Consider the following 16,282-nt stretch of genomic DNA (forward strand, 5'->3'; position numbering starts at 1 on the left):
CTAAGTTCTTATTTGGTGTTATCCACAAGAATATAGATTCAAATCCTGATTTAACTTCATCTCTTGCCTTGAACTCTCGAGATACACCTCTAGGCTGTCCAATTGTATCAAGGTATACCTCAGGGTCTTTCTCATATGCCCTTTTAACTCAAGGATTAACATAGTCATCATGGGGTGATTTAATGATAGTAACCTGTTGAATTGCTCTAACTAAGGCACAAAGACCAATCCATTCATTATGCAATACATTCAACAATTAGTTTCTGGATGTGTGGAAGGAACAATCAGCAATACCTCTGTCTTGATTTTTCAACATAGTAAGAGATGGCGCAACCTGAGTTATGTGACCACACAACCCTTTTCTATTCATAATCAACCCTTTATCATTACTTTTACGAACTCCCACATTCTCTAACACCCAAATAGTATCACTTCTACAGTGGTGTTTCCTACATCAATTCCTTCGGTGTGGTGTCTGTAAAAACATTCATATTTTCCTTTAACCACGGTACCTCTGTCTAATTGAGGTACAGTTAATTCAGTTCTAATGTTATAGGCAGCACAATCATTGTCTCCCAGCATGGTCTCATTCAACATAGTTTTACCCCTAGTGCTTACTGAGAGCAATCCTACATTTTATGTCACACAAGGGAATAGAATACTTTCTATTGGTACAATGGTCATTTTTCCAACTTACACAGTTTTTAAATGATGCTGGATCAGGGACTATTATGAGATCAGACAAAGATGATTTACTACACTAAATACAATTGTCCATTCTGTGTTTGTTTGCCGTATACTTAGCCCATTTATACCATTCGTTCTTCACTTCTTCTTCTTGTGTGATTTCCTTGAGTGGTTCTGAGTCTGATATATCTATTTCTGTCATCTTTGCCATGTTTTTGTCTTGAGGTAGGCCAGTAGAGTTTATCAGAAAGTTCCAAATGTCAGTAAAAAACTCTACTGGCTCTGACGTCTCAGGTTGCTTTGTGGGTACGGTGGTCTGCTTGGTAAGGACAATCGATGTCATCTTAGTGGTAGCTACTGTAGTCTTCACAACAGCTGCCACCATTGTTGTTGTCATTGTCACAGGTTCCTCCTGTTCAGGTGCAGGGGTAGGATCAATCTTAATGACCGTGGAGCTACTCCCTTCGGTCACTGTTGTTCTTGTTCATGATGAGCACCCTCTCGTCTTTTTCTTTGATTAATGTCAGGTCACATCCTTTCGGATCCCAAACGACTTGTCCCTTTGTTTGGTGATGTGTCCATCCACAGAGTACCATCTCCGGTAAGGGTTTGATCCTTATGATCGAGATAGACTTCAGTTCTCCTGCTTCTGTTTTGAGTTGAGGTGGAACAGAGATTCTAACCTTGTCAGTCTTTTTGGATTGTTCGACTGATTCCTTTCTTCTCTTCCTGCTTCCACCATAAGTCTTGATTGTGCGTGAGTCTGTTGTTTCTATACTAGCATTCACTGTTACTTCTGTTATGTCAATGTCATTATTCTTTTGTTGTTCTAACTTCAATTGTCTGTAAAGGAGACCATTCAAAAGTTTAAAAGTCAATTGTGAGGAAATCTCCATCTTCTTCAGCATGCGGGACTTTTCCTCCTCTTTCTTCACCTGAGGCTCCCTCCTCAGGCCGGACTTGGCTTCCTATCTGGAAGGGTGTCAATTTTAGGGAAGAGATGTTCTCATTCTGTTCCTTGTGAGGCCTCTCCTCCTCTTCTGGGTGCATTACTCGGTGCATTTGTCGTATTTTGGCTTTCACTTGATTTGCTGTTTTCTTGGCTCCTCCCTGGCGTCTCAATCGTTTCCGCTGCTCCTGCTCCCTCCGGGCTCCCTCCTGGTGAATCAGCATCCTCTGTGTCCTCATCTCTATGTGGTTGTTACCTTCTCTCTGTTGGGACTCAGCTGCAGTGGTTCAGATGGTACCACGTCTGGCTTCCTTTCACTTGGACGGCCGTTCTTGTTGCTTTGGCCACCTCATAGGGTCCTTCTCTCCTCGGTTGATCCCACTTCCTCCGGAACACTTGAACGTGGACTAGATCTCCTGGTATCACTGGGAGAGGTCCTTCTGGTCCCCTTGGATCATCAGACGTGGAACCTCTCGTCCTGGTTCAGGTTTCTGCCTTCTTTCTGTGAGGCATTCATACTTAGAGACTTATGGCCTCTGTTCTATAATTGCACCATACATCCTCTTACTTCCATCACTCATCACACAACAAACTGACATTCCATCTGAAGCTGGCGAACCCCTCTCCTTCTGGTTTCCTAAACATAAGACTTGGAAAACAACAGACCAAACATAACAGTATTGACAATGTTATGTGTTATGCATAAATATATTCATGAAAACTGAAATCTGAGACCATGACAATTCCCACTCTCTCTTCACCTGACTCTATGCCTCCAGGATACTTTTCTGCTGGACTCCACAAAAATAAAAGCCCTAAAAAGCTTCCTCATGCTTCCACCCAGTCTTCCCCTTTTGGCCCCAGGTTCTGAGAGGTGTTCCCAAATCATGTCATTTTTACTTAGTTTCCCATCTGCTCCATTTCAACTGATAATCATGTGCATAACCTACAATTAACATTATCTCTTCTTGAATTAATTCAACACTGTATATGCTTTCATATCAATCCCTTTAACATGTTTGTTTAGAGTATAATCTCCTATCATCTATTCTTTTTCACATGATGTATTAAAAAATGAAACAAATAGCCCCCAAGCACAACCCAGTATGTCTAAAGTAGCCCCAAAACTCAACCCAGTATGTCTATAGTGGAATCTAGTCTCTCTCTCTCTGATTCCACGTCCTCTGTCATGGTGTTTTCAAGCTCACCCATTATTCAGCTGGACCTCACTTCTCGTGAGACTTATGCACCCACCAAAGAGAGACATGAAGAACTTTACCACTGCAGTGTTGTACGAAGTATACCACCAGCCTGGTGTATCTTGATGTACACTCAGTCTCCAGAATGCAGCCCAAGCCCTTCCATTTCTGGCTGTTTTTTTTTCTTCCTGAGGACATACACACTAACACATGGGTTATTTCCTGACAACAGACTTTCTTCTTATAGCAAGATCACTAAATCTTAATTTTTAATAACAGCCCTATGTAAACATTCTTAAATCAATTTATATATCATTTATATCAGTATCAGTCCCTCCTCAGGAACATATACACAACCTTATGTTCCTCAAAACAAAAATAAATTGATCAAATGAGAAAAAAATATATAATAATTGCACATGTGCAATATTATCACTATTTGTAATGTAATTAAACCTGGGGAAAATGTCCGTGTAATTCTATGCCAATGTTATTGTTGGTCTCTTTCTTCTCCATCATTGGGTATCATCGCACAACAGACTACCTTTTTATTCAATTATATTATAACATTTTTATCATTATAATTCCAATGACATTATAAAACAAAAGAAACAGAAAACCTTATCTAATATTCTGTAAGTTTTGTCAACCTCCTTGTCTCAGGATTAGTTTCCAGAGCTTTCTTAGGCCTATTACATTTAAACACTTCTATATCCAAATAACTAAACAGTTCTTTTTTAAATACTTTTACCAACCCAATATTCAGGATAACAGTCCTTAGTGTTTACTTTAACTCAAATTTGACCTTATCTATTCAATACACATCATCCCTTTAATAATGAACATTTATACTAAACACTTTTATTACCAGTATTATCTATTTTCCCAATAGCCCTTTTGTCTCAGTTGTTCTCTCATAAGTGGCCTGGTAATAAAAGGTCAGTACCCCAATTCCCTTAAGTCATTATTCTCCCTGGCCCATATCATTTCAGCATGTCTATTTTTAGATACAGTTCATAGGTTATCAGACACAGTTGTCCCTCACTATTCAGTCGGTTAGGGTGGGTTTGAGCTCCACACCCACTTGTGATGATATACTCTCCCATGCCTTAAAGCATTCTGACGTCACCTACCATGATAACTCCCTTATTCTACTGGTGATTTCTCAGACGAATTACAGATGATGTATTTATCAACATAACCCTCACAGAGACCCACACTCCAATAAAGTCTTTGGAGTAACTTTCATCACTTTTTATATGCAGAATGAACAAAGCACATTTGTGTATTTACCCAAAGACCATAACCCCAAGGAACTGATAATTATACCTATGAACTCATGTTATATCAAAATTAAAATTAAACCTATTTGAATAACTTATTCAATTTAAGGGTACAACTCTTCATAATTTTCCCAGGGACATAATAGATTTTCAAAGTAATTATACATTTTGAATAGAGTCTGGTGTCTTTTAATCATTTTATAATTAAATCCCACCTGTTCCAACAATTTCTAGTAAAAGGTGATCAGTCTTTCACAGGAAATTATTAGGATTCAGGGCATTTTGACACCATTAATATGTTTCCACTCCCCTTTCTTTAGGAACAACTTAAATACATTTTTCAAAAAACATTTCCATCATTCTGCATACCCAATTTGAAACTAAATTGGAAAAAACCCTTTCAATAAATCTACTAATGCATATTCATTCCCAGTACATGGTGTACTTACTAGTGAACCATAGCCAATAACACACAGGGACTGGACTCACTTATCCAGAACTCAATTTTTTAGACTTATCCAGATATTTTTATTTTTAAAGCGGCTGACTTTAATTAACTGCTTTCCACAGTAATGCAGTCTCCAATGATATTTTGACCAGAAAAGATTAAACCCTTTTTTCCTGGAAAAGAAAGTATACATATCGTTAATATTCACAATGTTACCTTTTAATCAGCAAATAGTTTTTATTCCATAAACGTCTTAACAGTTTTCAGAGAATGACGGTATAGAATGTCTAACAATTAAAATTCCATCTGTACTCTACTAGATGTCAAGTCAAACGTGATCTAATACTTCTTCTTGACCACATATAAACTGTAATCTCTATGAAACACTCATTGTTCGCTCAGAGACCATACACCGCCAAGTAAAAATTCCATTCTCACTAACCTCAAACCGATTAGTTGTTTGTTATTTTGACAAGGATATAAACTCTTGTATAGCGGCATTTCCTGCTACCGCACTAAGTTCTAGTGTCACCTTACACAAATTTTCCCCATACCCGCTATACCCATATTCAAAACAGGGAGCTATTTTCTTATTTGTTCTTAGATATTGTCAATAGTTCTACTAATCACCCGCACGTCTGCGAGGACGAGTGGAACCACATTTGTCTTTTATAGTAATGTATTTTCTGATGATAGAATGTTACCGGGTAATGGCGTCCCCCATTATCCAGTTTTTACATATTCAATCCGAATTCGGTTGTCACGATCGTGTGGAGGAGAGACGGACCAAAACGCAGCATGTGGAAAATAAGCCATCTTCTTTTATTATAACGACGAAGATGAACATGAAACGAAACACTTATACAAACTATACAAAAACAACAAACGACCGTGAAGCTACAAACGCAAGTGTACACACAAACTACTTACGTTCAACATAGACAATTCCCCACAAACAGCTAAAGCCTATGGTTGCCTTAAATATGGCTCCCAATCAGAGACAACAATAACCAGCTGTCTCTAATTGAGACCCAATTCAGGCAACCATAGACTTTCCTAGATACCTACACTCAACCATAGACACAGCTAGACTACTATACTAAACATAAACCCAACTACTCTAATAAACCCCCTAAACCTTACAACCACCCTAGACACTACAAAAACACATACATTCCCCATGTCACACCCTGACCTAACTAAAATAATTAAGAAAACAAAGAATACTAAGGCCAGGGCGTGACATAACCTCCCCCTTAAGGTGCGAACTCCGGGCGCACCAGCACATAGTCTAGGGGAGGGTCTGGGTGGGCGTCCGTCCACGGCGGCGGCTCCGGCACTGGTCGTGGTCCCCACCCCACCATAGTCACTACCCGCTTTCTTAACTCCACTGGAATAAGAGGCAGCACCGGACTAAGAAGCAGCACCGGACTAAGGGGCAGCACCGGACTAAGGGGCAGCACCGGACTAAGGGGCAGCACCGGACTAAGGGGCAGTACAAGGATAAGGGACCGCACCAGGATAAGGGGCAGTACCAGGATAAGGGGCAGTACCAGGATAAGGTGCAATACCAGGATAAGGGACAGCACCAGGATAAGGGGCAGCCCCAGGATAAGGGGCAGCTCCGGACTGAAGGGCAGCACCGGACTGAAGGGCAGCACCGGACTGAAGGGCAGCACCGGACTGAAGGGCAGCACCGGACTAAGGGGCAGCACCGGACTAAGGGGCAGCACCAGGATAAGGGACAGCACCAGGATAAGGGACAGCCCCAGGATAAGGGGCAGCTCCGGACTGCGGTACGGCAGCTCCGGACTGAAGGGCAGCACCGGACTGAAGGGCAGCACCGGACTGAATGGCGGATCCTGGCTCTGGCGGATCCTGGCTGGACGGCTCTGGCGGATCCTGGCTGGACGGCTCTGGCGGATCCTGGCTGGACGGCTCATGGCTGGCTGACGGATCTGGCTGTTCATGGCTGGCTGACGGATCTGGCTGCTCATGGCTGGCTGACGGATCTGGCTGCTCATGGCTGGCTGACGGATCTGGCTGCTCATGGCTGGCTGACGGATCTGGCTGCTCATGGCTGGCTGACGGATCTGGCTGCTCATGGCTGGCTGACGGATCTGGCTGCTCATGGCTGGCCGACGGATCTGGCTGCTCATGGCTGGCCGACGGATCTGGCTGCTCATGGCTGGCCGACGGATCTGGCTGCTCATGGCTGGCCGACGGATCTGGCTGCTCATGGCTGACAGACGGATCTGGCTGCTCATGGCTGGCTGACGGATCTGGCTGCTCATGGCTGGCTGACGGCTCTGGCTGCTCATGGCTGGCTGACGGCTCTGGCAGCTCATGGCTGGCTGACGGCTCTGGCAGATCCTGTCTGGTTGGCGGCTCTGGCAGATCCTGTCTGGTTGGCGGCTCTGGCAGATCCTGTCTGACGAATGGCTCTTGCGGCTCCTGACTGACTAACGGCTCTGACGGCTCGGGACAGACGGGCGGCTCTAATGGCTCGGGACAGACGGATGGCTCAGACGGCACTGGGCAGACGGATGGCTCAGAAGGCGCTGGGGAGACGGATGGCTCAGATGGCGCTGGGGAGACGGACGGCTCAGATGGCGCTGGGGAGACGGACGGCTCAGATGGCGCTGGGGAGACGGATGGCTCAGATGGCGCTGGGGAGACGGATGGCTCAGATGGCGCTGGGGAGACGGATGGCTCAGATGGCGCTGGGGAGACGGATGGCTCAGATGGCACTGGGCAGACGGATGGCTCTGGCCGGATGAGGCGCACTGTAGGCCTGGTGCGTGGTGCCGGAACTGGAAGCACCGGGCTAAGGACACACACCTTCAGGCTAGTGCGGGGAGAAGGAACAGGGCATACAGGACCCTGGAGACGCACATTAGGCCTAGTGCGTGGTGCCGGAACTGGTGGTACCGGGCTGGGGACACGCATCTCAGGGCTAGTGCGGGGAGAAGGAACAGGGCATACTGGACCCTGGGGACGCACATTAGGCCTAGTGCGTGGTGCCGGAACTGGTGGTACCGGGCTGGGGACACGCATCTCAGGGCTAGTGCGGGGAGCAGCAACAGGACGCACAGGACTCTGGGAACACACAGGAAGCTTGGTGCGTGGTACCGGACTGGAGACACGCACCATAGGGCTAGTACGTGGAGGAGGAACCGGGCACACTGGACTCTCGAGGCGCACTATAGGCCTGGTGCGTGGTACCGGTACTGGTGGTACCAGGCTGAGGGCACGCACCTCAGGAAGAGTGCGGGAAGAAGGAACAGTGCGTACAGGGCTCAGGAGACGCACAGGAGGCTTCCCAACCTTACCTGGTTGTATGCTCCCCCATATCAACATCTCTCTCTCTTCGCTCTCCTCCAATAACACCAACAACTCCTCAAATGTCTCATAATCTCCCATCCTTTCACTTTCCTCCAATCTGTCCAATAATTCCTCCACATTCTCCGACTCATACCTTCGTTTAGCCAACTGCTCCTGATGGTAAGCACGGGGAACTGGCTCAATTCTCCCACTTGACCCAGCCACACTCCCCGTGTGCCCTCCCCCAAGAAATTTTTGGGGTAGCCTCTCGGGCTTCCAGCCACTCTCCCTTGATTTACGCTGCTTGGTCCCATGTTGGTGGGGAATTCTGTCACGATCGTGTGGAGGAGAGACGGACCAAAACGCAGCATGTGGAAAATAAGCCATCTTCTTTTATTATAACGACGAAGATGAACATGAAACGAAACACTTATTATACAAACTATACAAACTATACAAACTATACAAAAACAACAAACGACCGTGAAGCTACAAACGCAAGTGCACACACAAACTACTTACGTTCAACATAGACAATTCCCCACAAACAGCTAAAGCCTATGGTTGCCTTAAATATGGCTCCCAATCAGAGACAACAATAACCAGCTGTCTCTAATTGAGACCCAATTCAGGCAACCATAGACTTTCCTAGATACCTACACTCAACCATAGACACAGCTAGACTACTATACTAAACATAAACCCAACTACTCTAATAAACCCCCTAAACCTTACAACCACCCTAGACACTACAAAAACACATACATTCCCCATGTCACACCCTGACCTAACTAAAATAATTAAGAAAACAAAGAATACTAAGGCCAGGGCGTGACATCGGTAGAACTAATGTGCGCTTCTTTCAGTGACTCCATGGCTTTTTAAATCCCTCTATGCTAGGGAGAAACAATCATTTTTGTTTTCATGCCACTATTTATTTATTTATTTTTCCTAAATACTCCACTTCTGTTATACACCTTTTATTTACTATTTTTTCAAGGTAGAGCTAATCCCCTTTCCCAGATTATAATTCATTTGTCACATCACACTGTCACATTTCTCCTATCAAAGCCTACTCTATATAGTACAGACATTATTTCTGAATACTACAAATGACTTAATGTCTTATTCTAGTACAGTACTTCAAACATCACTGTGTTTTTCCCTTTACAGATATCATTATTTATTCATTTTATTAGTTTGCTTATTTTATCACTAACTTTATTCGGTGTATTAAATCCAATTTAATACATTTTTCCTTATAATTTAGCTAGTTATAATGTCTACACTTTCTTATCATTGTCTTTTAACTTATTTTCCTTCGATGTTTCTTAACTTCGTTCCATCTGCCTAATAGCAGTTAACTGCACCCTTCTACAACTCTATACTCTATTCACAGGAAGGCTGCGCGCTCCCTCTTCTGGACGCTCTGCCTAAACACACACAACCTATCCTTCCTTATTCCTAATGTTCTATCTTTACACAGATCCACTCATTCTCTTACAGTATTTTCATACATTCGTTTATTTTTCCATTCGTTCATTCAATCACTTTGTTTTTACCTAAAAACAACTTACAGTCTGTCTTTATTGACTTAATCCATTTCTTCAACATAAGCCTAGACTGATAGGATTTCTACGATATGACGAGACTACTGTCTAATCGGATCAGCTTGTCTTCATATCCTATTCACCCCCCAATACTGATATTTTCTTCTATTATTAGAGTAGTATTGTGGCGTGACCTACTGAATTACAAAACCCCGTTAGCTAGACAGAGCGTTTTTTATTCGCAGGATTTCTTTTGCATTTGAACGCCGCACAATCGGGCCAACGTCCTAAATATTTCACCCGTACAGTCCTCCTTTCAGAGCGGTAACCATGAATATTTATTTAACTACTGATTTATGTTTTAACCGTATAAGCTGCTTTTGCAGTTGAACGCTGCACAATCGGGCCAACGTTTTTCCTGCAACCTAAATATTTCACCCGTACAGTCCCCCTTTCGGAGCGGTAACCATGAATATTTATTTAACTACTGATTTATGTTTTAACCGTATAAGCTGCTTTTGCAGTTGTCCTTCAGAGCGGTAACCATGAATATTTATTTAACTACTGATTTATGTTTTAACCGTATAAGCTGCTTTTGCAGTTGAACGCTGCACAATCGGGCCAACGTTTTTCCTGCAACCTAAATATTTCACCCGTACAGTCCCCCTTTCGGAGCGGTAACCATGAATATTTATTTAACTACTGATTTATGTTTTAACCGTATAAGCTGCTTTTGCAGTTGAACGCCGCACAATCGGGCCAACGTTTTTCCTGCAACCTAAATATTTCACCCGTACAGTCCCCCTTTCGGAGCGGTAACCATGAATATTTATTTAACTACTGATTTATGTTTTAACCGTATAAGCTGCTTTTGCAGTTGAACGCCGCACAATCGGGCCAACGTTTTTCCTGCAACCTAAATATTTCACCCGTACAGTCCCCCTTTCGGAGCGGTAACCATGAATATTTATTTAACTACTGATTTATGTTTTAACCGTATAAGCTGCTTTTGCAGTTGAACGCCGCACAATCGGGCTAACGTTCTTCCTGCCTTCTAAATATTCATCCGTTCAGTCCCCCGTTCTGGGGCGGTAGCCATGAAATATTTATTTACTAAATATTCACCCACAGATTCTTCTGCCGTGAATATCCCACCCAAGCAGACCTCTTTAAAAATGTTGCTTTTTTTTTTAAAGAGCGGTATCGTGGCTTCCTAACTACTTATTTATGCAGTTCTCTATTATTTTTAGAGCCGTTATTCATAAGTAACCTGTCCAAGCATTCCTTCTACTAATTTTATTGAAGAGGTATCACAGGATTTTCTACCTACATTATCTGTTTTGACCGTATGGGCTGTCCCACATTATAGCCAACCATCTCAGCCAGATGGCGCAAACAACCGCATCATTTAAGCTACACCTTCGAACGGTCTGATCAGAACGAGCGCATGCATAGCCCCTCTGCTTAACACCTAACACAAGCAAAGTTCACAGCACCTATTCACTCAGTCTCTATACATGCACATACATTTATATTTAATACAATTCCCCAAATTACACATACATGCAAATTCATTGAATTCAAAAGTTCTTTAGTATTTACTGGTTTCTTTTTAGGAAATTTGAAAAAGAGACTTACATGGCGCCCCTCCCGCTGAGACAGGATCTCTGGAGCAATCCATACAAACATTTCAACTATGTAAGAACAGGCTTACCTTGTTATAGTTGTGGCCATATTGTTTGCAAGATTGTCCAAAGAAACTATCACCAGCCCTGAACGCCATTCCTCAGTCCCTGTCCCTCCTGGCAAGCTCGCCAAAATATGTCGTGGAAAATCGTCTCAAAAATATAACACTCGTGAGAACTTGTGAAATCAATTAGGCTTTTAATACAGAGCATTGCCAGCCGGAATGTCCCGCGGAACACCCACCGCTTCCCAGCCCCGGCTCCAACATTTATACACAAATAGCATATGGGTCCACCCCATATGCAAATAAGCATACTTCCCCTAATTCTTCCTGCCATCATTATCTTTTTAGTTCAGGCTTCCTGCTTGTTCACGCCTACTAACGCCCATTATCTGCTTTCAGTTAAATTATAATAGTGGCCAGACCCGTGCTTGTCTTAAAAATAATATATGTCCATCTATCCTATAGGCCTATGACTCAGCCCTGTATTTAACTCAGTGCCCCAGCATGTTCTCTGGTATGTGTCCTTATTGGAATTGGCAGACTATGTGTCTCTTCTATCATTAGTGTGTCCAGTTGCCCTAGGTGCATATTCCTCTGGTATGTGTGCACTTAGTGGAATCAGCAGACTATATGTCTAGTGTCCAGTTACCCTAAGAGCCTATTTCTCTGGTATGTGTGCACTTAGTGAAATCAGCAGACTATATGTATATGTGCTGTCCTATACGTATATATGTTATATATGTATCTCATGTACTTCTACACATGGAGGCGCTACCAGGAGACAGGCCAGTACATCAGGAGACGTGGAGGAGGCCATAGGAGGGCAACAACCCAGCAGCAGGACCACTACCTCCGCCTTTGTGCAAGGAGGAACACTGCCAGAGCCCTGGAAAATGACCTCCAGCAGGCCACAAATGTGCATGTGTCAGCATATGGTCTCACAAGGGGTCTGAGGATCTCATCTCGGTACCTAATGGCAGTCAGGCTACCTCTGGCGAGCACATGGAGGGCTGTGCGGCCCCACAAAGAAATGCCACCCCACACCATGACTGACCCACCGCCAAACCGGTCATGCTGGAGGATGTTGCAGGCAGCAGAACGTTCTCCACGGCGTCTCCAGACTCTGTCACGTCTGTCACATGTGCTCAGTGTGAACCTGCTTTCATCTGTGAAGAGCACAGGGCGCCAGTGGCGAATTTCCCAATCTTGGTGTTCTCTGGCAAATGCCAAACGTCCTGCACGGTGTTGGGGGATAAGCACAACCCCCACCTGTGGACGTCGGGCCCTCATACCACCCTCATGGAGTCTGTTTCTGACCGTTTGAGCAGACACATGCACATTTGTGGCCTGCTGGAGGTCATTTTGCAGGGCTCTGGCAGTGCTCCTCCTTGCACAAAGGCGGAGGTAGCGAGCCTGCTGCTGGGTTGTTGCCCTCCTATGGCCTCCTCCACGTCTCCTGATGTACTGGCCTGTCTCCTGGTAGCGCCTCCATGCTCTGGACACTACGCTGACAGACACAGCAAACCTTCTTGCCACAGCTCGCATTGATGTGCCATCCTGGATGAGCTGCACTACCTGAGCCACTTGTGTGGGTTGTAGACTCCGTCTCATGCTACCACTAGAGTGAAAGCACCGCCAGCATTCAAAAGTGACCAAAACATCAGCCAGGAAGCATAGGAACTGAGAAGTGGTCTGTGGTCACCACCTGCAGAACCACTCCTTTATCGGGGGTGTCTTGCTAATTGCCTATAATTTCCACCTTTTGTCTATTCCATTTGCACAACAGCATGTGAAATTTATTGTCAATCAGTGTTGCTTCCTAAGTAGACAATTTGATTTCACAGAAGTGTGATTAACTTGGAGTTACATTGTGTTGTTTAAGTGTTCCCTTTATTTTTTTGAGCAGTGTATAAACAAACGTAAAGTTCTGCAGGGCTAGACAGCTACTGTGCAAAAACAAGATCCCACAAACTAGGATGGAAAACAGGTTGCCTAAGTATGATTCCCAATCAGAGATAACGATAGACAGCTGCCTCTGATTGGGAACCATACCCGGCCACCAAAGAAATAGAAAACTAGAATGCCCACCCAAATCACACCCTGACCTAACCAAATAGAGAAATAAAAAGGCTCTCTAAGGTCAGGGCATGACAGTAGCTCCATTCTTGTGTATTATTTTATTCCTCTAGTGATACTATTTTATTTTAAACTCTGCATTGTTGGGAATGGCTCGTAAGCAAACATTTCACGGTTAAGTCTACACAGTTGTAATCGGTGCATGTGACAAATAAAATGTAATTTTACAGTAGGTTTGTGCTGTTAAAACGGAAAATGTAGTTATGTAGAATTGTAGGTTTTCAAGTCATCACAACATAAATGCACCTGTACAGAGCTACTCTTTGTCAAAACATGAAGTTAGTTAGCTTGTTGTTACATTAGATTTGTGTCTATGGCAACAATAATGTTTTCTTTTCTTTTTGCAGACTGTCATGCTGTAGAGTCACAGAGATTGGTTGTGGTGCTCTCGCTTCAGCTCTGAGGTTAAATCCCTCACACCTGAGAGAGCTGGACCTAAGAAACAATCACACAGGAAGTTTATATAGACATTATATAGTGAGAATTGTTTCGGATTTTGATTGTACAAAAACACTCAAAAGTACTTTTGATTTAAAACAGTATCCAAATATGTTTTGTAATTCACTGATTTCTATAGTGTATACCATTTCTGAATGTACATATAGATTAAGTATGTATTTGTTTTCATTATTGACTAGATAACATGATTTTTATGAAATTATTGCGACCTCACAAACCCTTCTACTGTAGATTCTCAAGCTTAATTTTGGGTCATCAATGTTCATGCAGTTTGGGCTTAATTTCAATCATTGGAAAAACATGTATAAATGTATCTACAAACAGGTGTGTGGTTTTGACCTATTAGGAGCTGTATGCTCACTCCAGCAGTCCCATGTAACCATAAATTCCAAATACAGATTTTCTGTAAAAAAAAATATATATATATATTCTAAACATTCTCTTAAATACTTTAAAGGCCCAATGCAATATATCAAATCCCTTCGGTGTTACAATGAAGTACTTTACTGTATTAGATTCCATTAAAATGGGCAAAAATAGCATACATTCAGATATTACATACATTTCTAAGACAGGACACTACTAGGTGTGTGATGGCAGTTGGGATGTATGAATAGACCAGAAGAGGGCCGCAGTTACAACACAAGTCTGTTTGTGCTTTCTTTCCAGTCTATGGTATTCAGGGTTTATAACATTTAAAAACTGTTCCAAAGATTTGCAATTGAGTTTACTGTGAACTGTTTCACTTGATTGTCAACATTGTTTCATGGTTGAATTGTGGGTGGAAATGCTTGCCCCGTAGGTACAGTATGCCAGCACAAAAACATCCTGTGGCGTTCTCTGCATTAGCATCGAATAGCCCCCGTGATATGCAACTTTTCAGGGAAGTTATGAACAAATATACTCAGGCAGTTAGGAAAGCTAAGGCTACATTTTCAAGCAGAAATTTGCATCCTGTAGCACAAACTCAAAAAAGTTATGGGACACTGTTAAGTCCATGGAGAATAAGAGCACCTCCTCCCAGCTGCCCACTGCACTGAGGATAGGAAACACTGTCACCACCGATAAATCCACTATAATTGAGAATTTCAATAAGCATTTTTCTACGGCTGGCCATGCTTTCCACCTGGCTACCCCTACCCCGATCAACAGCCCTCCACCCCCCACAGCAACTCGCCCAAGCCTCCCCCACTTCTCCTTCACCCAAATCCAGATAGCTGATGTTCTGAAAGAGCTGCAACATCTGGACCCCTACAAATCAGCCGGGCTAGACAATCTGGAACCTCTCTTTCTAGAATGATCTGCCGAAATCATTGCAACCCCTATTACTAGCCTGTTCAACCTCTCTTTCGTATCGTCTGAGACTGTGTTAACTAACCTCCAGACGAGCTTCAATGCCATACAACTCTCCTTCCGTGGCCTCCAACTGCTCTTAAATGCAAGTAAAACTAAATGTATGCTCTTCAACCGATCGCTTCCCGCACCTGCCCGCCCGTCCGGCATCACTACTCTGGACGGTTCTGACTTAGAATATGTGGACAACTACAAATACCTAGGTGTCTGGTTAGACTGTAAACTCTCCTTCCAGACTCACATTAAACATCTCCAATCCAAAATTAAATCTATAATCGGCTTCCTATTTCACAACAAAGCATCCTTCACTCATGCTGCAAACATACCCTCGTAAAACTGACCATCCTACCGATCCTCGACTTCGGCGATGTCATTTACAAAATACACTTCTCAACACTCTACTCAACAAATTGGATGCAGTCTATCACAGTGCCATCCGTTTTGTCACCAAAGCCCCATATACTACCCACCACTGCGACCTGTACGCTCTCGTTGGCTGGCCCTCGCTTCATACTCGTCGCCAAACCCACTCGCTCCAGGTCATCTACAAGTCTCTGCTAGGCAAAGCCCCGCCTTATCTCAGCTCACTGGTCACCATAGCAGCACCCACCCGTAGCACGCGCTTCAGCAGGTATATCTCACTGGTCACCCCCAAAGCCAAATCTTCCTTTGGCCACCTCTCCTTCCAGTTCTCTGCTGCCAATGACTGGAACGAACTGCAAAAATCACTAAAGCTGGAGACTCTTACCTCCCTCACTAGCTTTAAGCACCAGCTGTCAGAGCAGCTCACAGATCACTGCACCTGTACATAGCCCATCCAATCTACCTCATCCCCATACTGTATTTATTTATTTAGCCTGCTCCTTTGCACCCCAGTATCTCTACTTGCAAATTCATCTTCTGCACATTCTACCATTCCAGTGTTTAATTGCTATATTGTAATTAGTTCGCCACCATGGCCTATTTATTGCCTTACCTCCCTTATCCTACCTCATTTGCACATGCTGTATATAGTATTTTCTACTGTATTATTGAATGTATGTTTGTTTATTCCATGTGTAACTCTGTGTTGTTGAATGTGTCGAACTGCTTTGCTTTATCTTGTCCAGGTCGCAGTTGCAAATTAGATCTTGTTCTCAACTAGCCTACCTGGTTAAATAAAGGAGAAATAAAATATATGTTTAAAAAATGGTGTGTCACTCAA

Source organism: Salvelinus alpinus, chromosome 9 (assembly GCF_045679555.1).
Source record: "Salvelinus alpinus chromosome 9, SLU_Salpinus.1, whole genome shotgun sequence".
NCBI lineage: Eukaryota > Metazoa > Chordata > Actinopteri > Salmoniformes > Salmonidae > Salvelinus > Salvelinus alpinus.